The sequence below is a fragment of the Salmo salar genome, chromosome ssa13 (genome assembly GCF_905237065.1).
Source record: "Salmo salar chromosome ssa13, Ssal_v3.1, whole genome shotgun sequence".
NCBI classification, from domain to species: domain Eukaryota; kingdom Metazoa; phylum Chordata; class Actinopteri; order Salmoniformes; family Salmonidae; genus Salmo; species Salmo salar.
The window spans coordinates 111,453,383-111,478,944 of NC_059454.1; the positions used below are offsets into that span (position 1 = coordinate 111,453,383).

Here is a 25,562-nt window from a genome sequence, read left to right on the forward strand (position 1 = left end):
CTCAGTATCTGGCCCACCTCTGGACCTGGTGGGAACTCAGTATCTGACCCACCTCTGGACCGGGGTACTGGCGGGAACTCAGTATCTGACCCACCTCTGGACCGGGGTACTGGCGGGAACTCAGCATCTGGCCCACCTCTGGACCTGGCGGGAACTCAGCATCTGGCCCACCTCTGGACCGGGGACCTGGTGGGAACTCAGGATCTGGCCCACCTCTGGACCTGGCGGGAACTCAGCATCTGGCCCACCTCTGGACCTGGCGGGAACTCAGCATCTGGCCCACCTCTGGACTGGGGACCTGGCGGGAACTCAGCATCTGGCCCACCTCTGGACCTGGTGGGAACTCAGCATCTGGCCCACCTCTGGACTGGGGACCTGGTGAGAACTCAGCATCTGGCCCACCTCTGGACCTGGCGGGAACTCAGTATCTGACCCACCTCTGGACCTGGCGGGAACTCAGTATCTGGCCCACCTCTGGACCTGGTGGGAACTCAGTATCTGACCCACCTCTGGACCGGGGTACTGGCGGGAACTCAGTATCTGACCCACCTCTGGACCGGGGTACTGGCGGGAACTCAGCATCTGGCCCACCTCTGGACCTGGCGGGAACTCAGCATCTGGCCCACCTCTGGACTGGGGACCTGGCGGGAACTCAGCATCTGGCCCACCTCTGGACTGGGGACCTGGCGGGAACTCAGCATCTGGCCCACCTCTGGACCTGGTGGGAACTCAGCATCTGGCCCACCTCTGGACCAGGGACCTGGTGGGAACTCAGGATCTGGCCCACCTCTGGACCTGGCGGGAACTCAGCATCTGGCCCACCTCTGGACCTGGCGGGAACTCAGCATCTGGCCCACCTCTGGACCTGGCGGGAACTCAGTATCTGACCCACCTCTGGACTGGGGACCTGGCGGGAACTCAGCATCTGGCCCACCTCTGGACCTGGCGGGAACTCAGTATCTGACCCACCTCTGGACTGGGGACCTGGCGGGAACTCAGCATCTGGCCCACCTCTGGACTGGGGACCTGGCGGGAACTCAGCCGTACCTTTGTGCGGTATGTGGGCCAGACTTGGGCCGCTCCGTTTTAATTTGATTGGTCTGCAGTGTGTGGGCCAGCTTTGGGCCCGGGGTCCCAGGCATATACTGGGACAGAAAAACACAAATGATGTGGCCCCCAGCTGAGCCTGAGTAATTTTACTAACTGGGTACCTCAATACACAGCAGGGTCACAACAGCTGGTTTTCAGGGGAAACGGAAAGAGAGCCTGTGATATGATTTCCTCTTTTGGACAATTTTTATGCCACTTATATATTGAAGCGACTTCTTCGTAGCAGGTTAGGAGAATTTACGCAGCAGGTTAGGAGAATTAAAATAGCAGGTTAGGAGCCTGAGTTTAAGGTTAGGAGAAAAGTTAGGGTTAGCAAAAAAAAATGCACTCCTAACCTGCTATGAAAATCATTTTGTATCGGAAGTGGCGTGAAAAGACTGTCTCCGTTAATAACAAGGAGAAACGCCATCTTAACTCCTCCTCCACGTTTAATGGATTGGTTGAAGATCACCTTTTATTTCTCTTCAGGACCAGAAGGAATGAAACGCCTTTTCTTTAACGCTACATTACCTTTAATACAACCTCCTGCCCAGGCGAACTGCACATGGGCAGAAGTGTATGGTGGACAATATTTTGATATAAAAACAAAACAAAAAACTATTGAGTGTAACCACAACATTTCAAGCCATCAAAGTTCGTATTGTAGTAAAAACCATCACAGTTTTATATTGTAACGACCCCCGGGGTTAATAAACGCGGATATCGGATACCATGCTTTCACCCTACAGTCGATAGCGCGCTGGACTTCGGGGTAGAAGGTCGAGGGTTCGAGACCTGATTCCCTGCCTTTATGTTTGGAGATTGGACTAATAGTATAGTATGTGAAGTTCTATGGTATTGGCTAGGGCTGGTGGTGGGTTCAAGCCCAACCTTCTCGCCCAGTAGTCAGTATTCCTCCAGTAAACAGGTCCTGACAGCTGGTGGTGGATTCAACCCCAACCTTCTCGCCCAGTAGCCAGTATTCCTCCAGTAAACAGGTCCTGACAGTGTACAGGTGATACACGGGTTGTGACGCAGCCTCCACCACAGTCACTAAAAAACAAATACTTGGTGGTGGACGAGACGTCAGTCCCCGTTGATAGCGGGGAGGCTGTATAAAAGCTCATTACCACGCATGAGTGGTTTCTCAGTGGTAAAACCACGCCGTGGCCCCTCCTCCGACTCACAGCATCTCCTTTACATTCTCCCGACCGCTTTCTGATCACCCGTCTCAAAGTACACTGTAGCAACTCGGACAATACGATGGAGTAGCACGACTTTTGGCCGTTCTTTCCTTTCCAATCCCTCTTTTTTTGATGGATTTGCACTTCTATTGGAATATACTTTAATCACACGGTAAGTTGTCCGTGATGCAGTCGGTGGCGCCCACGGACACTGGGTGAGAAATAAACGGAATTGTTGCTGTTCGCCAATTCAACTATTGTCTATTGTTGCTCACATCGTCCACGGTCGATAGCCTCCTGCTTTAATGGACACGAGTGGAGTGGCAGCGTGTTTCTTTCTACAAGCCCGTTACACGTAGCCAGTGTTTCACTATAGATTCACTTTGTTTCAATGGTCAAGCCTGGAGAGGGACAGGCTACTACGAGCACGGTCCTCAAGAGGGTCATTTGACCAGCGAGGAGCCGTAGAGTCAAGACAAACACCTGCCTGTGGAAGTCATCTGGACCGTGAGGTGATGGCTGTCTCATTACCACACCGTGGTCGTGTTGACTTGTATATACCGAGGTGTTGTGAGAGCTTAGAAATCACAAACAGACATATGTTCGCCATTAGCGGGGACATGGTGATGCAGCCTAGTCGCCTTTCTTTGGTCGTTGTCCGGTTTAGGAGCAGTGCTGATTTTTAGGATAATAATGAATACATGAACAAGTGGGGACCTGATCCTATATTAGCTCTCCTATTCTAAGATCCTGATCTGTTATCTCCCGATCATCTTTACCCCAATCTGATTGCACACGATGCCCTACGGGCTGTGGCCCTTCTAGTTGGTGTTTAGCTACACATCAGGCCTATCATGATATTGATGTGTGTCTATGCAATAAAGCAATTCGGGTGATTTCAACAACAACGTGGAAATCCCCCCCCCCCCCCCCATCAAAAGAGATTGAATTCACTCACCTCTATTGGGCCAGCTAATGTATCTGGCCAGTGACTTCACATGGGCACATCATCATCACACTATGTCACTGCCTATGGGCCCTGGTCAACAGTAGTTTACTATATATATATATATAGGGAATATACTTCAGCTATGGACTGGCCCTATGGATGGATGGATGGAAAGCCCTATAGAGTCAACATTAGAGGTCGACCGATTATGATTTTTCAACGCCAATACCGCTACCGATTATTGGAGGACCCCCCAAAAAAAGCGATGCCGATTAATCGGCCAATTTAAAAAAAATGTATTTATTTGTAATAATGACAATTACAACAATATTGAATAGACACTTATTTTAACTTAATATAATACATAAATACTATCAATTTAGCCTCAAATAAATAATGAAACATGTTCAATTTGGTTTAAATAATGCAAAAACAAAGTGTTGGAGAAAGTAAAAGTGCAATATGTGCCATGTAAAAAAGCTAACGTTTAAGTTTCTTGCTCAGAACATGAGAACATATGAAAGCTGGTGGTTCCTTTTAACATGAGTCTTCAATATTCCCAGTTAAGATGTTTTAGGTTGTAGTTATTATAGGAATTATAGGACTATTTCTCTCTATACGATTTGTATTTCATATACCTTTGACTATTGGATGTTCTTATGGGCACTTTAGTATTGCCAGTGTAACAGTATAGCTTCCGTCCCTCTCCTCGCTCCTACCTGGGCTCGGACCAGGAACACATCGACAACAGCCACCCTCGAAGCAGCGTTACCCATGTAGAGCAAGGGAAACAACTACTCCAAGTCTCAGAGCGAGTGACGTTTGAAACGCTATTAGCGCGCACCCGGCTAACTAGCTAGTCATTTCACATCGGTTACACCAGCCTAATCTCGGGGGTTGAAGTCATAAACAGCTCAATGCTTGAAGAATTGCGAAGAGCTGCTGGAAAAACGTACGAAGGTGCTGTTTGAATGAATGCTTACGAGCCTGCTGCTGCCTACCATCACTCAGTCAGACTGCTCTATCAAATCATAGACTTAATTATAACATAATAACACACAGAAATACGAGTGTTTGGTCATTAATAAGGTCGAATCAGGAAACTATCATTTCGAAAACGAAACGTTTATTATTTCAGTGAAATACGGAACCGTTCCGTATTTTATCTAACGGGTGGCATCCCTAAGTCTAAATATTCATGTTAGCAGGCAATATTATTAACTAAATATGCAGGTTTAAAAATATATACTTGTGTATTGATTTTAAGAAAGGCATTGATGTTTATGGTTAGGTACATTAGTGCAACGACAGTGCTTTTTTCGCGAATGCGTTTTTGTTAAATCATCACCCGTTTGGCGAAGTAGGCTGTGATTCGATGATAAATTAACAGGCACCGCATTGATTATATGCAACGCAGGACACACTAGTTAAACTAGTAATATCATCAACCATGTGTAGTTAACTAGTGATTATGTTAAGATTGATAGTTTTTTATAAGATAAGTTTAATGCTAGCTAGGAACTTACCTTGGCTTCTTGCTGCCGTAACGTAACAGGTAGTCAGCCTGCCACGCAGTCTCCTCGTCGAGTGCAATGTAAGGCAGGTGGTTAGAGTGTTGGACTAGTAACCGGAAGGTTGCAAAAACGAATCCCCGAATCCCCCCTGAACAAGGCAGTTAAGCCCCGTTCCAAGGCCCTCATTGAAAATAAGAATGTGTTTTTTAATCTGACTTGCCTAGTTAAATAAAGGTGTAAAAAAAAAAGAAATAATTTTTTTGGGGGGCAAATCGGTGGCCAAAAATACAGATTACCGATTGTTATGAAAACTTGAAATCGGCCCTAATTAATCGGCCATTCCGATTAACCTCTCTAGGGTCGGTGGGACGAAATCGTCCCACCTACGTAACAGCCAGTGGAATCCTGTGGCGCGTTATTCGAATACCTTAGAAATGCTATTACTTCAATTTCTCAAACATATGACTATTTTACACCATTTTAAAGACAAGACTCTCGTTAATCTAACCACACTGTCCGATTTCAAAAAGGCTTTACCACGAAAGCAAAACATTAGATTATGTCAGGAGAGTACCCAGCCAGAAATAATCAGACACCCATTTTTCAAGCTAGCATATAATGTCACATAAACCCAAACCACAGCTAAATGCAGCACTAACCTTTGATGATCTTCATCAGATGACACACCTAGGACATTATGTTATACAATACATGCATGTTTTGTTCAATCAAGTTCATATTTATATAAAAAACCAGCTTTTTACATTAGCATGTGACGTTCAGAACTAGCATACCCCCCGCAAACTTCCGGTGAATTTACTAAATTACTCACGATAAACGTTCACAAAAAACATAACAATTATTTTAAGAATTATAGATACAGAACTGCTCTATGCACTCGCTATGTTCGATTTTAAAATAGCTTTTCGGTGAAAGCTCATTTTGCAATATTCTAAGTAGATAGCCCGGCATCACAGTGCTAGCTATTTAGACACCCACCAAGTTTAGCCCTCACCAAAGTCAGATTTACTATAAGAAAAATGTTATTAACTTTGCTGTTCTTCGTCAGAATGCACTCCCTGGACTTCTACTTCAATAACAAATGTTGGTTTGGTTCAAAATAATCCATAGTTATGTTCAAATATCCTCTGTTTTGTTCGTGCGTTCAAGACACTATCCGAAGTGTAAAGAAGGGTGACGCGCACGACGCGTTTCGTGACAAAAAAATTCTAAATATTCCATTACCGTACTTCGAAGCATGTCAACCGCTGTTTAAAATCAATTTTTATGCAATTTTTCTCGTAAAAAAGCGATAATATTCCGACCGGGAATCTGTGTTTTAGTACAAAGAGAGAGAAAATAAAAACATGGGGTCGCCTCGTGCACGCGCCTCAGTCTCATAGTACTCTGACTGACCACTATCCAAACGCGCTAATGTGTTTCAGCCAGGGGCTGCCTCGACATCATTCAGCCTTTTCCCGGGTTCTGAGAGCCTATGGGAGCCGTAGGAAGTGTCACGTTACAGCAAAGATCCTAAGTTTTCAATAAAAAGAGTCAAGAAGCTCAAGGAATGGTCAGAGAGGGCACTTCCTGTACAGAATCTTCTCAGGTTTTTGCCTGCCATATGAGTTCTGTTATACTCACAGACACCATTCAAACAGTTTTAGAAACTTTAGGGTGTTTTCTATCCAAAGCCAATAATTATATGCATATTCTAGTTTCTGGGCAGTAGTAATAACCAGATTAAATCAGGTACGTTTTTTATCCGGCCGTGTAAATACTGCCCCCTAGCCCTAACAGGTTAATCCGTCGACCTCTAGTCAACATCACCACCATAGGCTGAGAATGTGTGGATGTTGATCCCCCTTGTTACACATTCACACACACATAGACAGCCTCATTTTCAGTGTGGAGGGGTGAATTCATGATGCCTTGTAGTGTTTGTTAGTTTCTTCTCATTGGCTAGATCAGTAATGAATGTGTATATTGTGCTGTGTATTAATCAGTGAAGGCTGGACAAGCTCTAGGCTACCACATTGTGTTCCATAAACGCCAGCTGGCTATTCAAATAGCGACTACTAACCCTCAGTGGTCGTCTACTTCATTCACTAACAGATTTACCCCTTTGCGTCTTTCTTTATGATGGGTACTTGGGAATGTCGGGAACACGCTGCCTATAGGCTACAACACATCGATACAGATAAACTACAATGAACTACTGCCGTAGGTTAAACCTAAATCTAATACACTTTTATTAGTGTCAAATTATACAGGTACATTCTCAACACAGCAGTCAGTCAGCATTTAGAAAAGCATGCAGCTGTGTTTCAATTTTTAAAAAGTCTGAAAACCCCCCCAATGATTAACCTTTCAGACTGAACTAAGCACATTTAAACACCTGTCAGACTGAACTAAGGACCTTTTAAACACCTTTCAGACTGAACTACGCACATTTAAACACCTGTCAGACTGAACTAAGGACCTTTTAAACACCTTTCAGACTGAACTACGCACATTTAAACACCTGTCAGACTGAACTAAGGACCTTTTAAACACCTTTCAGACTGAACTAAGGACCTTTTAAACACCTTTCAGACTGAACTACGCACATTTAAACACCTTTCAGACTGAACTAAGGACCTTTTAAACACCTTTCAGACTGAACTACGCACATTTAAACACCTTTCAGACGGAACTAAGGACCTTTTTAACACCTTTCAGACTGAGCTAAGCACCTTTTTAACACCTTTCAGACTGAGCTAAGGACATTTAAACACCTTTCAGACTGAACTAAGGACATTTTTAAACACCTTTCAGACTGAGCTAAGGACCTTTAAACACCTTTCAGACTGAGCTAAGGACATTTAAACACCTTTCAGACTGAACTAAGGACATTTTTAAACACCTTTCAGACTGAGCTAAGGACCTTTAAACACCTTTCAGACTGAGCTAAGGACATTTTTAAACACCTTTCAGACTGAACTAAGGACCTTTTAAACACCTTTCAGACTGAACTAAGGACCTTTTTAAAGGGCCAATGCAGCCATTTCTATCTCAATATCAAATCATTTCTGGGTAACAATTAAGGACCTTACTCTGATTGTTACATCATGTGATGTAAAAAGGGCTTTATAAATACATTTGATTTGATTTTCAATTCAAAATGTAAAAAAAATAAACAAAAATAGTTTCTTAGCAAATATCAATTTCTCAATCTAGAATTTAGCTATGACTGTCTGGGAGTGGCTTGAGTGGGAAGGGCTAAACAGAAAACAAGCTGTAATTGGCAGAGAGGTTTGGGTGTATGGCAATTCCACAGTAACAGAATTATGCTTTTAAAATGAGTGCCCCCCCCCACAAAAAATCGAATAAAACAACATAACTTATTGCTAGCCTGCACTGGAAGTCTTGGCTGCATCATGTTAGCTCCCCGGTCACGATGCACAGCAGTTAACACACTCGAATAATGCAACACAGCATGTCGACATTTTTTAAAACTTATTTACTGTTCGCAAAACAATGTCCATACAGGCTTTACAACACTTTACAATGAAAGAAGATACCGATAGCTTCCCGTTTTGTAGGCTAACTTAACTACCTAGTTGACAGCTGAAGCTAACATCAATTCACTCCCCTAGTACTTTGTTTGTGATAATATACACACCTGTGCTTTACCCTACAGTACTGAACGGTATTCTACAGTACTGTGCTTTACTTTACAGTACAGTATTGTTCAGTTTCTTTACTGAACTGAACTGTACTCTACTGTACTTTACAGTACTGAACTCTACTCTACAGTACTGAACTGTACTTTACTCTACAGTACTGAACTGTACTCTACAGTACTGAACTGTACTCTACAGTACTGAACTGTACTCTACAGTAACTGAACTCTACTTTACTCTACAGTACTGTAATTACTTTTTGAATGGGTAATAAACTAGCAATAGTCTGTTGCTAAATATCTCCAAAAACTAAAAGCATTGGCTGGGAAACACATAGAGCCATGACTACATGGAACTCTCTGCCGCCCCAGGTAACTCAAGACAGCAATAAAACCAGATAAAAAACACCTTACTGCACAACAGGGACTGTGAAGAGACACGCAGACAATTTGATATATATTTTGTATTGTAATTTACACTGTATTATGGATTGTAATGTGTAGATGGGTGGCCTTGCATGAATCATTGACTTGTGGCAGCCGGAGCGGCTCATAGAGCAGGGACCATCTCCTGTTTCTGAAGCGCGAGGCAGGAGGCAGGAGACAGGAGGCAGGAGACAGGAACCATCTCCTGTTTCTGAAGCAGGAGGCTGGAGGCAGGAGGCAGGAGACAGGAACCATCTCCTGTTTCTGAAGCGGGAGGCGGGAGGCAGGAGACAGGAGGCAGGAGACAGGAACCATCTCCTGTTTCTAAAGCGGGAGGCGGGAGACGGGAGGCGGGAGGCAGGAGGCAGGAGATGATGTTATGTGTATAATTAGCTGTTTTTATTTGTTGTTTTGTTTCCTGTTTGGACCCCGGGAAGAGTGTAATTGAGGATCCCAATAAAATATGAAATACTGTGCTGTATTGTACTGCGCTGTCCAAACGTGTAAACCTAACTGTGGTTTGTCACTACTATGATTTCACATTATAGCCAATTCAATTGCAGAAATTCCGTTACTTTCTGAAATTCCATTAACGATTTGGTAACGGAATTTCAAGTTTTAATTCATCACTTCATAATAAGAAGTGTAACGATTCACCCACAGTTCAAATGGTTAAGATACTAGTACGTCGGTCCCCAGGAGCCCGAACCAATCCAAATTAAGCCGATTTGAAACGTTATGAATTACCGTTTCACTAATGTTTTAACTCATATAGTCTTATTCTGAAAATACCTCATCTGTTGTGACTGAACTCATGCATCTTATCCTTCAGGTCAGTAGCCTATTGAACTTTTATTCATGTAACTAAGTATGACTGTTACACAGGGCAGGAGAGACAGCTGCTGCTGCCAGCCAGAGGTAGGACTAACCCTGTTGTACACAGGGCAGGAGAGACAGCTGCCAACCAGAGGTAGGGCTAACCCTGTTGTACACAGGGCAGGAGAGACAGCTGCCAACCAGAGGTAGGACTAACCCTGTTGTACACAGGGCAGGAGAGACAGCTGCCAACCAGAGGTAGGGCTAACCCTGTTGTACACAGGGCAGGAGAGACAGCTGCTGCTGCCAACCAGAGGTAGGGCTAACCCTGTTGTACACAGGGCAGGAGAGACAGCTGCCAGCCAGAGGTAGGGCTAACCCTGTTGTACACAGGGCAGGAGAGACAGCTGCTGCTGCCAACCAGAGGTAGGACTAACCCTGTTGTACACAGGGCAGGAGAGACAGCTGCTGCTGCCAACCAGAGGTAGGACTAACCCTGTTGTACACAGGGCAGGAGAGACAGCTGCCAACCAGAGGTAGGGGCTAACCCTGTTGTACACAGGGCAGGAGAGACAGCTGCCAACCAGAGGTAGGGCTAACCCTGTTGTACACAGGGCAGGAGAGACAGCTGCCAACCAGAGGTAGGGCTAACCCTGTTGTACACAGGGCAGGAGAGACAGCTGCCAACCAGAGGTAGGGCTAACCCTGTTGTACACAGGGCAGGAGAGACAGCTGCTGCTGCCAACCAGAGGTAGGGCTAACCCTGTTGTACACAGGGCAGGAGAGACAGCTGCCAGCCAGAGGTAGGGCTAACCCTGTTGTACACAGGGCAGGAGAGACAGCTGCTGCTGCCAACCAGAGGTAGGACTAACCCTGTTGTACACAGGGCAGGAGAGACAGCTGCTGCTGCCAACCAGAGGTAGGACTAACCCTGTTGTACACAGGGCAGGAGAGACAGCTGCCAACCAGAGGTAGGGCTAACCCTGTTGTACACAGGGCAGGAGAGACAGCTGCCAACCAGAGGTAGGGCTAACCCTGTTGTACACAGGGCAGGAGAGACAGCTGCCAGCCAGAGGTAGGGCTAACCCTGTTTTAATAAGATAGATCTGTACAGCACCTTCAGCATTCAGCTGTTTGTGATGTCAAATCGTAGACTTCATCAGTTGAGTGTAATGTGCTGGGTCGGCAGCGTAGCCTAGTGGTTAGAGCGTTGGACTAGTAACCGTAAAGGTTGCAAGTTCAAATCCCCGAGCTGACAATGTACAAAATCTGTTGTTCTGCTCCTGAACAAGGCAGTTAACCCACTGTTCCCCGGTAGGCCGTCATTATAAATAAGAATTTGTTCTTAACTGACTTGCCTGGTTAAATAAAATAATTACTAATAGTGCATTACAACAGGCCATTTTACCGGAGTGGATTCAACTGCTGATTGGGGTTTTCAATCATTCATATATTATATGGATTGTTCAGGTTTACCGTAAGAAATAGTTTTGTTTGTTTTGCTATAATAGTACTAAACAGTCAGTGTATTTGGTCATTTTTACATGAACCGGTTAATTTCATAAAAGACAGCAACAATTTTTTGGTGAGTTGTGCATTGTCTCGTTCGTAGGTCGGAGTGGGAGAACCTCTTTAAAATTCCAAACGGTCTAAACCATGTGGTTTTTAGACGGGGGGGGGGGTCAAATCCAAAACTGCATTATATTAATTGGCTAAATGCCATGCAAATTTTTAAAGATAAATATTGACATAGTACTAGCTAAAAAAAAATATATATATATCTGCAAAAATGACCAGTTAATTAGTGGTCAGGGTTGGCTAAGTTACTTTCTAAATGTAATCTGTTACAGTTACTAGTTACATGTCCAAAATAGTAATCACTAACTGTTGGATTACCCCAAACTCAGTAATGTAATCTGATTACATTCAGTTACTTTTAGATTACTTTCCCTTTAAGAGGCATTAGAAGAAGACAGAAATGTATGTTACCAATTGAACGACATCTATTGCAGGATAAATCAATATTAACGTTTATACAGCTAGCCATATATGGATGTTTCATTTTACTTTATGGGTTGGTTATGTAGGCTTCTTCTAACCCATCACTTTCTACTACATATAATAATACGATTAAATTATATCTTTACATTAAAAACCAAAGTTATCAGAATTCCAGTCATTGTAATACCTCTTGATCTTCAGGAATTGGACTTGGAAATATGGAAGTATAGATTAGCCAAATTGTTTTACCTGAGCATGACCCCAAAACTGAGGACTTATTAGCCTACTCTGTTGTTTATGATTGTGTTGTCATGGACGACTGATTGGGCTCATTGATTCCAGTTGTAAAATAAATGCTGCGCTCATGGAACAGCTTTGAGCACTACTGAAAAGGGCTATTTACATGGGAAACACCAATGCCATATGCTGCATTTGCTACAGGAATATATTGTTTACCTTTTAGTTGGTGACACTTTGATATCTTGATAATATGCAGCTGTTTAAAGGGCAAATCCAAAGATGAAACAATAACAAAACGGCCGCCCCGCCTCTGTTTTGGTAAAAAGCTGAAGGATGGGCCTGGAGAAATGTAACCACTCTCAGATTAATAGACAGAGCTATGGATGCAAGGACTGACCATCCATGATATCAAAAGTATTGTTTTAATGGTATGAGGCTATACAGTGTTTGTTTACATTTACAATGTTTAAATCATTGGAGAAAAACAAGTTTATATGTTGGGTTGTCATGGAGTGTGACTGTTGAACTAAACTCATGAGGCATTTATAAATTATATTCTTCAAGAATCAATGGACATACTATATATATATTTCTAATATATATAATTTATATGTCCAATAACGGATGTAGCAACTACAGATTGCCCTTTAAATCTATCAATAGTGTGCCAGTCTGAGCATGTATCCATTAGGCCTATGGATTTATTTGTTTTATCATCGTGAATTAGATTGATCAATAAAAGCCCCACTTTAATTCCATCGGCTGGGATCCGCACCGTGCAGCTGTTGCAAGAGCACATTTTCCACTGACTGTCCTCTGGTTTCAAAAACAATGATTGATATGCAGCTTAAACTTCTTGAATTCAACCATTATCGAGTTCAAATACACATTTTAGATTTGTAAACAGCCGTCCAGAACAACCACAATCCATAAGGCTCAAATAGCTAAATGAGAGAGCAGCAGTGTGATTCACATCAACGCGCTATGTAGATATCAGTAATAAGTGATATCCGTATCGCTGTAGACTACACCACTGCTGTCATCCTTACCTCCAAGAGTTCATTCAAGTTGGCCGACAACAGTTGCACCAATAGAAGACATAGCTTGGACTGTTGCCTACAAGAAGCCTATTCCTGCTCTTTTCCCACGATCCATCAAACACATTTGATGTGTCATCATAGTGGTCTCTGATTGGTGGTCAGACTTGTTCACGTTGAACAAATTTTAAACTTGCGCCTTTTTTTCAATGCTGATTATGAATATCATTGAGAAAATGGAGAAGGATTAAAGATTTTTTTTGTGCAAACATCCTTTCTGAATTTAAAAGTAATCCAAGAAGTAATCATCTAGTTTTTCAAAAGTAATCTGTAATTTGATTAAAATATTTTATCTGGTAACATAACGGATTACAGTTACCGTTATTTTTTTTGTAATCCCTTACATGTAACGGATTACATATAATCTATTACTCCCCAACCCTGTCAGTGGGTGATGGGGATTTCAGATAAATGTGGGGGGACAAAAATAATAAATTACCCCCCCTACTCCTAATCTGATAGTGGGCTGGTAGATGTTCAGTCTGCCCTATGGCTCAGCTCAGCTGGTAGATGTTCAGTCTGCCCTATGGCTCAGCTCAGCTGGTAGATGATCAGTCTGCCCTATGGCTCAGCTCAGCTGGTAGATGATCAGTCTGCCCAGCTGGTAGATTCTCAGTCTGCCCTATGGCTCAGCTCAGCTGGTAGATGTTCAGTCTGCCCTATGGCTCAGCTCAGCTGGTAGATGATCAGTCTGCCCTATGGCTCAGCTCAGCTGGTAGATGATCAGTCTGCCCTATGGCTCAGCTGGTAGATGTTCAGTCTGCCCTATGGCTCAGCTCAGGCGGTAGATGCTCAGTCTGCCCTATGGCTCAGCTCAGCTGGTAGATTCTCAGTCTGCCCTATTGCTCAGCTCAGCTGGTAGATTCTCAGTCTGCCCTATGGCTCAGCTCAGCTGGTAGATTCTCAGTCTGCCCTATGGCTCAGCTCAGCTGGTAGATTCTCAGTCTGCCCTATGGCTCAGCTCAGCTGGTAGATTCTCAGTCTGCCCTATGGCTCAGCTCAGGTGGTAGATGTTCAGTCTGCCCTATGGCTCAGCTCAGGTGGTAGATGTTCAGTCTGCCCTATGGCTCAGCTCAGGTGGTAGATTCTCAGTCTGCCCTATGGCTCAGCTCAGGTGATAGATGGTCAGTCTGCCCTATGGCTCAGCTCAGGCGGTAGATGCTCAGTCTGCCTTATGGCTCAGCTCAGGTGGTAGATGTTCAGTCTGCCCCATGGCTCAGCTCAGGCGGTAGATTCTCAGTCTGCCCTATGGCTCAGCTCAGCTGGTAGATTCTCAGTCTGCCCTATGGCTCAGCTCAGGTGGTAGATTCTCAGTCTGCCCTATGGCTCAGCTCAGGTGATGGATGGTCAGTCTGCCCTATTGCTCAGCTCAGGTGGTAGATGTTCAGTCTGCCCCATGGCTCAGCTCAGGCGGTAGATTCTCAGTCTGCCCTATGGCTCAGCTCAGCTGGTAGATTCTCAGTCTGCCCTATGGCTCAGCTCAGGTGGTAGATTCTCAGTCTGCCCTATGGCTCAGCTCAGGTGATGGATGGTCAGTCTGCCCTATTGCTCAGCTCAGGTGGTAGATGCTCAGTCTGCCCTATGGCTCAGCTCAGGTGGTAGATGCTCAGTCTGCCCTATGGCTCAGCTCAGGCGGTAGATGCTCAGTCTGCCCTATGGCTCAGCTCAGGTGGTAGATGTTCAGTCTGCCCTATGGCTCAGCTCAGGTGGTAGATTCTCAGTCTGCCCTATGGCTCAGCTCAGCTGGTAGATTCTCAGTCTGCCCTATGGCTCAGCTCAGGTGGTAGATGTTCAGTCTGCCCTATGGCTCAGCTCAGGTGGTAGATGTTCAGTCTGCCCTATGGCTCAGCTCAGGTGGTAGATTCTCAGTCTGCCCTATGGCTCAGCTCAGGTGATAGATGGTCAGTCTGCCCTATGGCTCAGCTCAGGCGGTAGATGCTCAGTCTGCCTTATGGCTCAGCTCAGGTGGTAGATGTTCAGTCTGCCCCATGGCTCAGCTCAGGCGGTAGATTCTCAGTCTGCCCTATGGCTCAGCTCAGCTGGTAGATTCTCAGTCTGCCCTATGGCTCAGCTCAGGTGGTAGATTCTCAGTCTGCCCTATGGCTCAGCTCAGGTGATGGATGGTCAGTCTGCCCTATTGCTCAGCTCAGGTGGTAGATGCTCAGTCTGCCCTATGGCTCAGCTCAGGTGGTAGATGCTCAGTCTGCCCTATGGCTCAGCTCAGGCGGTAGATGCTCAGTCTGCCCTATGGCTCAGCTCAGGCGGTAGATGTTCAGTCTGCCCTATGGCTCAGCTCAGGCGGTAGATGTTCAGTCTGCCCTATGGCTCAGCTCAGCTGGTAGATGTTCAGTCTGCCCTATGGCTCAGCTCAGCTGGTAGATGTTCAGTCTGCCCTATGGCTCAGCTCAGGTGGTAGATGCTCAGTCTGCCCTATGGCTCAGCTCAGGTGGTAGATTCTCAGTCTGCCCTATGGCTCAGCTCAGGTGGTAGATTCTCAGTCTGCCCTATGGCTCAGCTCAGGTGGTAGATCTCAGTCTGCCCTATGGCTCAGCTCAGGTGGTAGATTCTCAGTCTGCCCTATGGCTCAGCTCAGGTGGTAGATGCTCAGTCTGCCCTATGGCTCAGCTCAGGCGGTAGATGCTCAGTCTGCCCTATGGCTCAGCTCAGCCACTCCTCAGTTGTCCAGTGTTGGTGAGATGCTGTCTGTTTGTGGCCCGCCTGTTAACTTGCATGATTCTTCCCATTCTCCTTTCAACCTCTCATCAACCAGCTGTTTTCACCCACAGGACTGTTGCTGACTGGATGTTTTTGTTTGTTGCATCATTCTCAGTAAACCCGAGACACTGTCGTGCGTGAACATCCCAGGAGGCCGTTTCTGAGATACTGGATTCGGTGCACCAGGCACCGATCATACCAGGCACCGATCATACCAGGCTCAGATCATACCAGGCTCAGATCATACCAGGCTCAGATCATACCAGGCTCTGATCATACCAGGCTCAGATCATACCAGGCTCTGATCATACCAGGCTCTGATCATACCAGGTTCTGATCATACCAGGCTCAGATCATACCAGGCTCAGTCACTTAGGTCACTAGCTTTATCCAGTCTAACGTTCAATGGAACAGTAACTGAATGCCTTGATGCCTGTCTGCCTGCTTTATATAACAAGCCACCGCCTCGTTACTCCACTGTCTGCCTGCTTTATATAACAAGCCACCGCCTCATTACTCCACTGTCTGCCTGCTTTATATAACAAGCCACCGCCACATTACTCCACTGTCTGCCTGCTTTATATAACAAGCCACCGCCACATTACTCCACTGTCTGCCTGCTTTATATAACAAGCCACCGCCTCATTACTCCACTGTCTGCCTGCTTTATATAACAAGCCACCGCCTCATTACTCCACTGTCTGCCTGCTTTATATAACAAGCCACCGCCTCATTACTCCACTGTCTGTAGGAGCGAACCATGTGTGAACTGGGTGGTGTACCTAATAAACTGGCCATCCTAATATTAAGTTGCAAACCCCCAACCCCCCTTTTGCACCTTACCTTACCCCTAACCTTACCCCTTACCTCAGTTCATCAGGGTATGGGCTCTACAAGGTGTCGGAAGAGTTCCACAAGGATGCGGGCCCAGTTAAATGTCTTGCCCATTCACCCTCTGAATGGCACATATACACAATCCATGTCTCAAAGATTAAAATCCTTCTTTGACTTGTCTCCACTCTTGTCTCATCTATACTGATTTAGAAAAATATTTAAGTGAAGTCAATAAGGGATCATAGCTTTTACTTTGTCAGTCTATATCATGGAAAGAGCAGGTGTTCATAATGTTTTGTAGAAAAATGACCAAGAGACAAGTCTACATAATGTATTCATGTAATAAACGGTCTGATGTCAGACTGTTGGTTCAGACCTCTAGGAGACATGGGGGACAAACGGTTCAGACCTCTAGGGGACATGGTGGACAAACGGTTCAGACCTCTAGGGGACATGGTGGACAAACGGTTCAGACCTCTAGGGGACATGGTGGACAAACAGTTCAGACCTCTAGGGGACATGGGGGACAAACGGTCTGATATCAGACTGTTGGTCCAGACCTCTAGGGGAAATGGGGGACAAACGGTTCAGACCTCTAGGAGACATGGTGGACAAACGGTTCAGACCTCTAGGGGACATGGTGGACAAACGGTTCAGACCTCTAGGAGACATGGTGGACAAACGGTTCAGACCTCTAGGAGACATGGGGGACAAACGGTTCAGACCTCTAGGAGACATGGTGGACAAACGGTTCAGACCTCTAGGGGACATGGGGGACAAACGGTTCAGACCTCTAGGAGACATGGTGGACAAACGGTTCAGACCTCTAGGAGACATGGTGGACAAACGGTTCAGACCTCTAGGAGACATGGTGGACAAACGGTTCAGACCTCTAGGAGACATGGTGGACAAACGGTTCAGACCTCTAGGGGACATGGGGGACAAACGGTTCAGACCTCTAGGAGACATGGTGGACAAACGGTTCAGACCTCTACGGGACATGGTGGACAAACGGTTCAGACCTCTAGGAGACATGGTGGACAAACGGTTCAGACCTCTAGGAGACATGGTGGACATACGGTGAATCCAATACAGTTCTCGTCTCCGTAATAAATGATCAGTATGTCCACCCGCTCCTATGAACCGTAGCATGTTCCATACCAATGTATCTTAGAGAGCGGATGTTGTGACAAACCTCCATGAAATGCGCAGCCAAAGGGTTTCTCTGATCAAGAGTGCTGATATTACTCCTGTTCTGCTATCCTTGTTTCATTTTTTTCCCACATAGAATAGACCACAAATACAGAAGAGGACTGGCCACCCCTCATAGCCTGGTTCCTCTCTAGGTTTCTTCCTAGGTTTTGGCCTTTCTAGGGAGTTTTTCCTAGCCACCGTGCTTCTACACCTGCATTGCTTGCTGTTTGGGGGTTTTAGGCTGGGTTTCTGTACAGCACTTTGAGATATCAGCTGATGTAAGAAAGGCTTTTATAAATACATTTGATTTGATTTGAATCACATTTTTTTTGTGGAACACATAACGATACCCTTAATCTTAATGGTTTTGCCCGTGGTAGGGGGATTTAACAGTGTGCATTTGTTCATAAAGGTACATTGGCCACATCTGTAGTTACAGTTCAGCACATTGTCTAGGAAAGTGCTACGTGGCAGGGCTAGGGCTACGTGGCAGGGCTACGTGGCAGGGCTACGTGGCAGGGCTAGGGCTACGTGGCAGGGCTACGTGGCAGGGCTAGGGCTACGTGGCAGGGCTAGGGCTACGTGGCAGGGCTACGTGGCAGGGCTACGTGGCAGGGCTAGGGCTACGTGGCAGGGCTACGTGGCAGGGCTAGGGCTACATGGCAGGGCTAGGGCTACGTGGCAGGGCTAGTGCTACGTGGCAGGGCTACGTGGCAGGGCTACGTGGCAGGGCTAGGGCTACGTGGCAGGGCTACGTGGCAGGGCTAGGGATACGTGGCAGGGCTAGGGATACGTGGCAGGGCTACGTGGCAGGGCTAGGGCTACGTGGCAGGGCTAGGGCTACGTGGCAGGGCTAGGGCTACGTGGCAGGGCTACGTGGCAGGGCTAGGGCTACGTGGCAGGGCTAGGGCTACGTGGCAGGGCTAGGGCTACGTGGCAGGGCTACGTGGCAGGGCTACGTGGCAGGGCTAGGGCTACGTGGCAGGGCTACGTGGCAGGGCTACGTGGCAGGGCTACATGGCAGGGCTACGTGGCAGGGCTAGGGATACGTGTCAGGGCTAGGGCTAGGTGGCAGGGCTACGTGGCAGGGCTACATGGCAGGGCTACGTGGCAGGGCTACGTGGCAGGGCTAGGGCTATGTGGCAGGGCTAGGTGGCAGGGCTAGGTGGCAGGGCTAGGTGGCAGGGCTACGTGGCAGGGCTAGGTGGCAGGGCTAGGTGGCAGGGCTAGGTGGCAGGGCTAGGTGGCAGGGCTAGGGCTAGGTGGCAGGGCTAGGGCTACGTGGCAGGGCTAGGGCTACGTGGCAGGGCTAGGGCTACGTGGCACCGGTGGATGATCAGACTTCACCAGTTGACTGATGTTGGGGGCGTGTCTAGAGACTACCCGTGGGGCTTCATTTGTAAATCGTGAGTTGCCAGATGAGGCGGGTGACCTGGGGAGTTCTGAGGTGTCAGAAAGCACAAGGGGGAAAGCAAATGGTGGCGCAGCGGTCTAAGGTACTGAATCTCAGTGCATAAGGCGTCTCTACAGTCCGTGGTTCGAATCCAGGCTGTATCACACCCGGCTGTGATTGGGAGTCCCATAGGGCGGCGCACAATTAGCCCAGCGTCGTCCGGGTTTGGCCGGGGTAGGCTGTCATTGTAAATAAGAAAATATATATATATAAAATGAAGCACTGCATCGCATTTACCGAGTAACATAGAGCAGTAGACTAGAGGTGGCACACATGGGGAACATTTCTTGTAGACTAAAGTAGGTTCCGGAATTTATAAAAAACATTTTTAATTCTACGTCATTTTACATGACTGGAGACTTCAGCAGAATCTTTTTTAATAATACCACACAAATGATGGAAATGACAGGCTACTTTGACACTGACAAATTGAGAATCTGGGATCAATAAACACGACCTTGTCTTGAATCCATCAACAGTCTAGTCCTAGGTACATGGAGATAGATATTGTACAATATGAGGGGGAAATTATAGTCCTAAAAAAGGCTTCCCAGTTTCACTGACTCACCCTATGATGTGCAGTTCACTCGCCGGTAATATCCGATGCGCTCGTGCCAAAAGCTTCTCTCTCTCTCTCTCTCTCTCTCTCTCCCAGGCCAATTTGGAAGTTGATCAAATATTTGTTAGCCTAGAGCAGATAGATTAGTCTTCTCTTTTCAGCAAGAGACATTTGCTTTCCAACCTGTGTTTTCCTGCGATTGGTTTTGAAATATTACGAAAGGCCGGTTTTGTCTGCGTGCTGTTTTTTCACTGACAGATTTAGGAGTCCTTTAAAAACAAAATGGACTAGAGCTAAGCACAGGCAACGTCCTAGAGGAAAACCTCGTTCAGTCTGCTTTCCAACAGACACTGGGAGACAAATTCACCTTTCAGCAGGACAATAACCTAAAAGCCCAAATCTACACTGGAGTTGCTTACCAAGACGACATTGAATGTTCCTGAGTGGCTTAGTTACAGTTTTAACTTAAATCGGCTTGAAAATCTATGGCAAAACTTGAAAATGGCTTTCTAGCAATGATCAGCAACCAATTTCACAGAGCTTGAAGAGTTTTAACAAGAATAATGTGCAAATATTGTACAATCCAGGTGTTCAAAGCTCTTAGAGACATACCCAGAAAGACTGTAAGTAATCGCTGCCAAAGGAGATTCTAACATGTATTGTGAATACTTATGTCATTTACATTTTTGTATTTCATTTTCAACACATTAGCCCAAATTTCTAAAAACACGTTTTAACTTTTGTTATTTTGGGATATTGTGTCGATGAGTGAGGAAAAAAATATATAATTTCATCCATTTTAAAAACAGGCTGAAGCACTACAAAATGTGGAATGAGTCAAGGGGTATGAATACTTTCTGAAAGCAGTGTAAAATACACACCTTTTGTAGGCAGTAATTTATTTAAATCGCTTATAAACTTAACTGAATGATCAACAAAGACGTAATGAAATGTGACATTTTTATTAGTTTGGGGAATGGTATTGTCTCTGAGGGAAGATCCTAGGAGACAGATGATGTGATGGCAGGGAGCCCTATGCAGGTGCGTTGGTACCGTTTGCTGTGTGGTAGCAGATCATTCCTCTGACACCGCCTGGTATAGAGGTCCTGGATGGCAGGGAGCCCTATGCAGGTGCGTTGGTACCGTTTGCTGTGTGGTAGCAGATCATTCCTCTGACACCGCCTGGTATAGAGGTCCTGGATGGCAGGGAGCCCTATGCAGGTGCGTTGGTACCGTTTGCTGTGTGGTAGCAGATCATTCCTCTGACACCACCTGGTATAGAGGTCCTGGATGGCAGGGAGCCCTATGCAGGTGCGTTGGTACCATTTGCTGTGTGGTAGCAGATCATTCCTCTGACACCGCCTGGTATAGAGGTCCTGGATGGCAGGGAGCCCTATGCAGGTGCGTTGGTACCATTTGCTGTGTGGTAGCAGATCATTCCTCTGACACCGCCTGGTATAGAGGTCCTGGATGGCAGGGAGCTCGGCCCTAGTGATGTACTGGGCTGTACTCACTACTCTCTGTAGCACCTTGCTGTCGGATGCCAAGCAGTTGCCGTACCAGGCGGTGATGCAGCCAGTCAAGATGCTCTCGATGGTGCAGCTGTAGAACCTTTTGAGGATCTGAGGGCCCATGACAAATCTTTTCAGCTACCTGAGGAGGAAGAGGTGTTGTCGTGCCCTCTTCATGACTGTGTTGGTGTGTTATAGACCATGATAGATCCTTCGTGATGTGGACTCAGGAACTTAAAGCTCTCCACCGGCTCGGCCCTCCTTTTCCTGTAATCCACGATCAGCTCCTTTGTCTTGCTGACGTTGAGGGAGAGGTTGTTCTGAGAGAACATGGGTAATATGACATGTAAATACATCCCAACATTTACACCCATTGGTTGAGAGAAAGGAAAGGTGATAATTGCAAGAGTGAGCCCATAGGTTAAGCAGCAAGCGTGAGGAATGTGCATTATTTTGCCATGCTTATAGGTCACAGGGTAAATAGATGAATCACATTCCACACATGGTTAATAGGAAACAGGAGAAGAATGAGATGCTATGCTGATAACGATACGTGCGTTTTCATTCCCACAATGCCCGTAGACTAGAAAACAAAGTGAATTATGTTACGTTTACTGGATGAAGTTAAACTAGCAGTTCCTGATTTGAACTTTCGTAAACTACATTTTAATCGAGTAGAGGCTTTATCTGAATGAACGACAAAGGGAATTCAATATGACATTTCATTAAACAGTTTTGGTGAATGGCCTCGTCTCCGAGGGAAGATCCTCTGAGCCAGATGATGTGATGACGGGTAGCCCTATGCAATGGGCTGCTGGGATTGAATTGCCTCCAAAAACACTATACGTTACTTACCGGCGAGAAGGGACACGATGAAGCAACAATTGGATATAAAGATTGAAATCGTTGAGCTCAGTTGGTAGAGCATGGTGTTTGCAACGCCAGGGTTGTGGGTTCGATTCCCACGGGGGGCCAGCACAGAAAAAATAAATGTATGAAATGTATGCATTCACTACTGTAAGTCGCTCTGGATAAGAGCGTCTGCTAAATGACTAAAATGTAAAAATGTAAAAAAAAAAAAAATATCCAATATTAATTACATGCATGTAAGGAATATCACAAAAGTGAGATTATGCTCTAGTGGAAAGTCTTATGTGCCATTTCAATAAAGCACGGCGAAACCAAGCGCCAGAATTAACCGATGGCAGGGCTACGTGGCAGGGCTAATTCACTGATGTGTTGATATTACACACTACGTATGATTGTATGTAGAACCCGACCACGCGTGATCGCAGTTGGATTTGTATGATCAAAGTTGATGATTGCTTTGCGTCGAACCCGAACCCATGTCATACGAAACGATAGAGACGAGTTAGTAAAGAGCGTCTGACCCAGTTTCCGGTCTGCTGAGTGCCTCGTATATATTGTTTTACATAATGACCAAGGCGCTATAAATAATGACACCCACGGACGTATGCAAATGTCATTTGATACTGTCCAACCAATGTAGCTATTAGGACCGTAGAGCTGAGAGGATCGCCAGTAGATAGGATCGCCAGTAGATAGGATCGCCAGTAGATAGGATCGCCAGCTGAGAGGATCGCCAGCTGAGAGGATCGCCAGCTGAGAGGATCGCCAGCTGAGAGGATCGCCAGCTGAGAGGATCGCCAGCTGAGAGGATCGCCAGCCGAGAGGATGGCCAGCCGATAGGATGGCCAGCAGAGAGGATGGCCAGCAGAGAGGATGGCCAGCCGAGAGGATGGCCAGCCGAGAGGATGGCCAGTAGATAGGATCGCCAGTAGATAGGAGGGCCAGGAGAGAGGATCGCCAGTAGATAGGATGGCCAGCCGAGAGGATGGCCAGCCGAGAGGATCGCCAGTAGATAGGATCGCCAGTAGATAGGAGGGCCAGGAGAGAGGATCGCCAGCCGAGAGGATCTGACATATATGAGGTGGAGCAGAGCATGATCAGCGACCTAGATTTCGGGAGAGTGAGGGTGGAGTTATACCCAGTGTGGTTGCTGGGGTTGCGGTTTCAGTTCTGAACGAGTGACCCGTGTAGCGTTGAGGTGAAAGATAACACCTTTTTATATTACTTGACAAAGGAGAGAATTGAAACCAGAATTTGGATGAGGGTTGAAGAGGAGGGATGAATAGAGAATGATGAGGAGCAGAGCCGAGGGGCCGAGGAGGAGGAGGGATGAATAGAGAATGATGAGGAGCAGAGCCGAGGGGCCGAGGAGGAGGAGGGATGAATAGAGAATGATGAGGAGCAGAGCTGAGGGGCCGAGGAGGAGGAGGGATGAATAGAGAATGATGAGGAGCAGAGCTGAGGGGCCGAGGAGGAGGAGGGATGAATAGAGAATGATGAGGAGCAGAGCTGAGGGGCCGAGGAGGAGGAGGGATGAATAGAGAACACAATTACATTTTATCAATGGCAATTTGAATGCACAGAGATACCGTGACGAGACCCTGAGGTCCATTGTCGTGCCATTCATCCACCACCATCACCTCATGTTTCAGCATGGTAACGTACATCCCTGTGTATCAAGGATCTGTACAAAATTCCTGGAAGCTGAAAATGTCCCAGTTCTTCCATGGCCTGCATACTCACCAGACATGTCACCCATTGAGCATGTTTGGGATGCTCTGGATCGACGTGTATGACGGAGTATTCCAGTTCCCGCCAATATCCAGCAACTTCGCACAGCCATTGAAGAAACGTGGGACAACATTCCACAGGCCACAATCAACAGCCTGATCAACTCTATGTGAAGGAGATGTGTCGCGCTGCACGAGGCAAACGGTGGCCACACCAGATACTGACTGGTTTTCTGATCCACGCCCCCTACCTTTTTGTGACCAACAGATTCTTATCTGTTTTCCAAGTCATGTTAAGTTCATAGATTAGGGCCTAATACATGTATTTTAATTGACTGATTTCCTCATATGAACTGTAACTCAGTAAATTATTTTGAAATTGTTGCATGTTTTGTTTCAGCGTACTTACGATATATACACAGTTAATCAGCTAACAAGGTATAATTGACTCGACAACAAGAAATATACAAATTTAACAATATAATGAAATGTTATATGTGGCTGTTTATCAAAGCTGTCTGGTTCAAATTGATAATTGTCCTTTCTGGAATAGTCCACTGGAGATAGGGCTCCTCCTTCTCTGATTGGCCAGGAGACAGGCTTCCTGTTTCCTGATAGGTCAGGATATCTGTCACAGTGATTCTCCCAGGGGAGAGATGGGATCAAAATGACAAATAAGGACAGCCTCATCACCCCAGGATACAGACAGGATAGTTTATATATAGTGCACTACTTTTGACCACGACCCATAGAGCACAATGTAGGAAATATGGTTCCATTTGGGACACTATAATCGATGCTGATGGTCATCCAACCTATGAATGGTAATACATTACACTGCCAGGAAAATGGCTGCTGACCTAACCTGTCCTGGCTATACACACAACGACCTAACCTGTCCTGGCTATACACACAACAACCCTGTCCTGTCCTGGCTATACACAACAACCCTGTCCTGTCCTGGCTATACACACAACAACCCTGTCCTGTCCTGGCTATACACACAACAACCCTGTCCTGTCCTGGCTATACACACAACAACCCTGTCTTGTCCTGGATACACACAACAACCCTGTCCTGGCTATACACACAACAACCCTGTCCTGGCTATACACACAACAACCCTGTCCTGTCCTGGCTATACACACAACAACCCTGTCTTGTCCTGGCTATACACACAACAACCCTGTCCTGTCCTGGCTATACACACAACAACCCTGTCCTGGCTATACACACAACAACCCTGTCCTGGCTATACACACAACAACCCTGTCCTGTCCTGGCTATACACACAACAACCCTGTCCTGTCCTGGCTATACACACAACAACCCTGTCTTGTCCTGGATACACACAACAACCCTGTCTTGTCCTGGATACACACAACAACCCTGTCCTGGCTATACACACAACAACCCTGTCCTGGCTATACACACAACAACCCTGTCCTGTCCTGGCTATACACACAACAACCCTGTCCTGTCCTGGCTATACACACAACAACCCTGTCCTGTCCTGGCTATACACACAACAACCCTGTCTTGTCCTGGCTATACACACAACAACCCTGTCCTGTCCTGGCTATACACACAACAACCCTGTCCTGTCCTGGCTATACACACAACAACCCTGTCCTGTCCTGGCTATACACACAACAACCCTGTCCTGTCCTGGCTATACACACAACAACCCTGTCCTGGCTATACACACAACAACCC

At 46.2% G+C, this 25,562-nt stretch overlaps 1 protein-coding gene across 1 annotated transcript in view; it reads left to right on the plus strand.

Moving 5' to 3' along the window:
* The first annotated feature begins 2,216 nt into the window (after window positions 1-2,216).
* The window catches only part of LOC106568589 (phospholipid phosphatase-related protein type 1), a 140,637-nt gene continuing 117,291 nt past the window's right edge, over window positions 2,217-25,562 (plus strand). The window contains exon 1 of the mRNA XM_045692700.1: window positions 2,217-2,445. The gene's annotated coding sequence lies outside the window, so the exon portion shown is untranslated. The remainder of the gene's footprint in view (window positions 2,446-25,562) is intronic.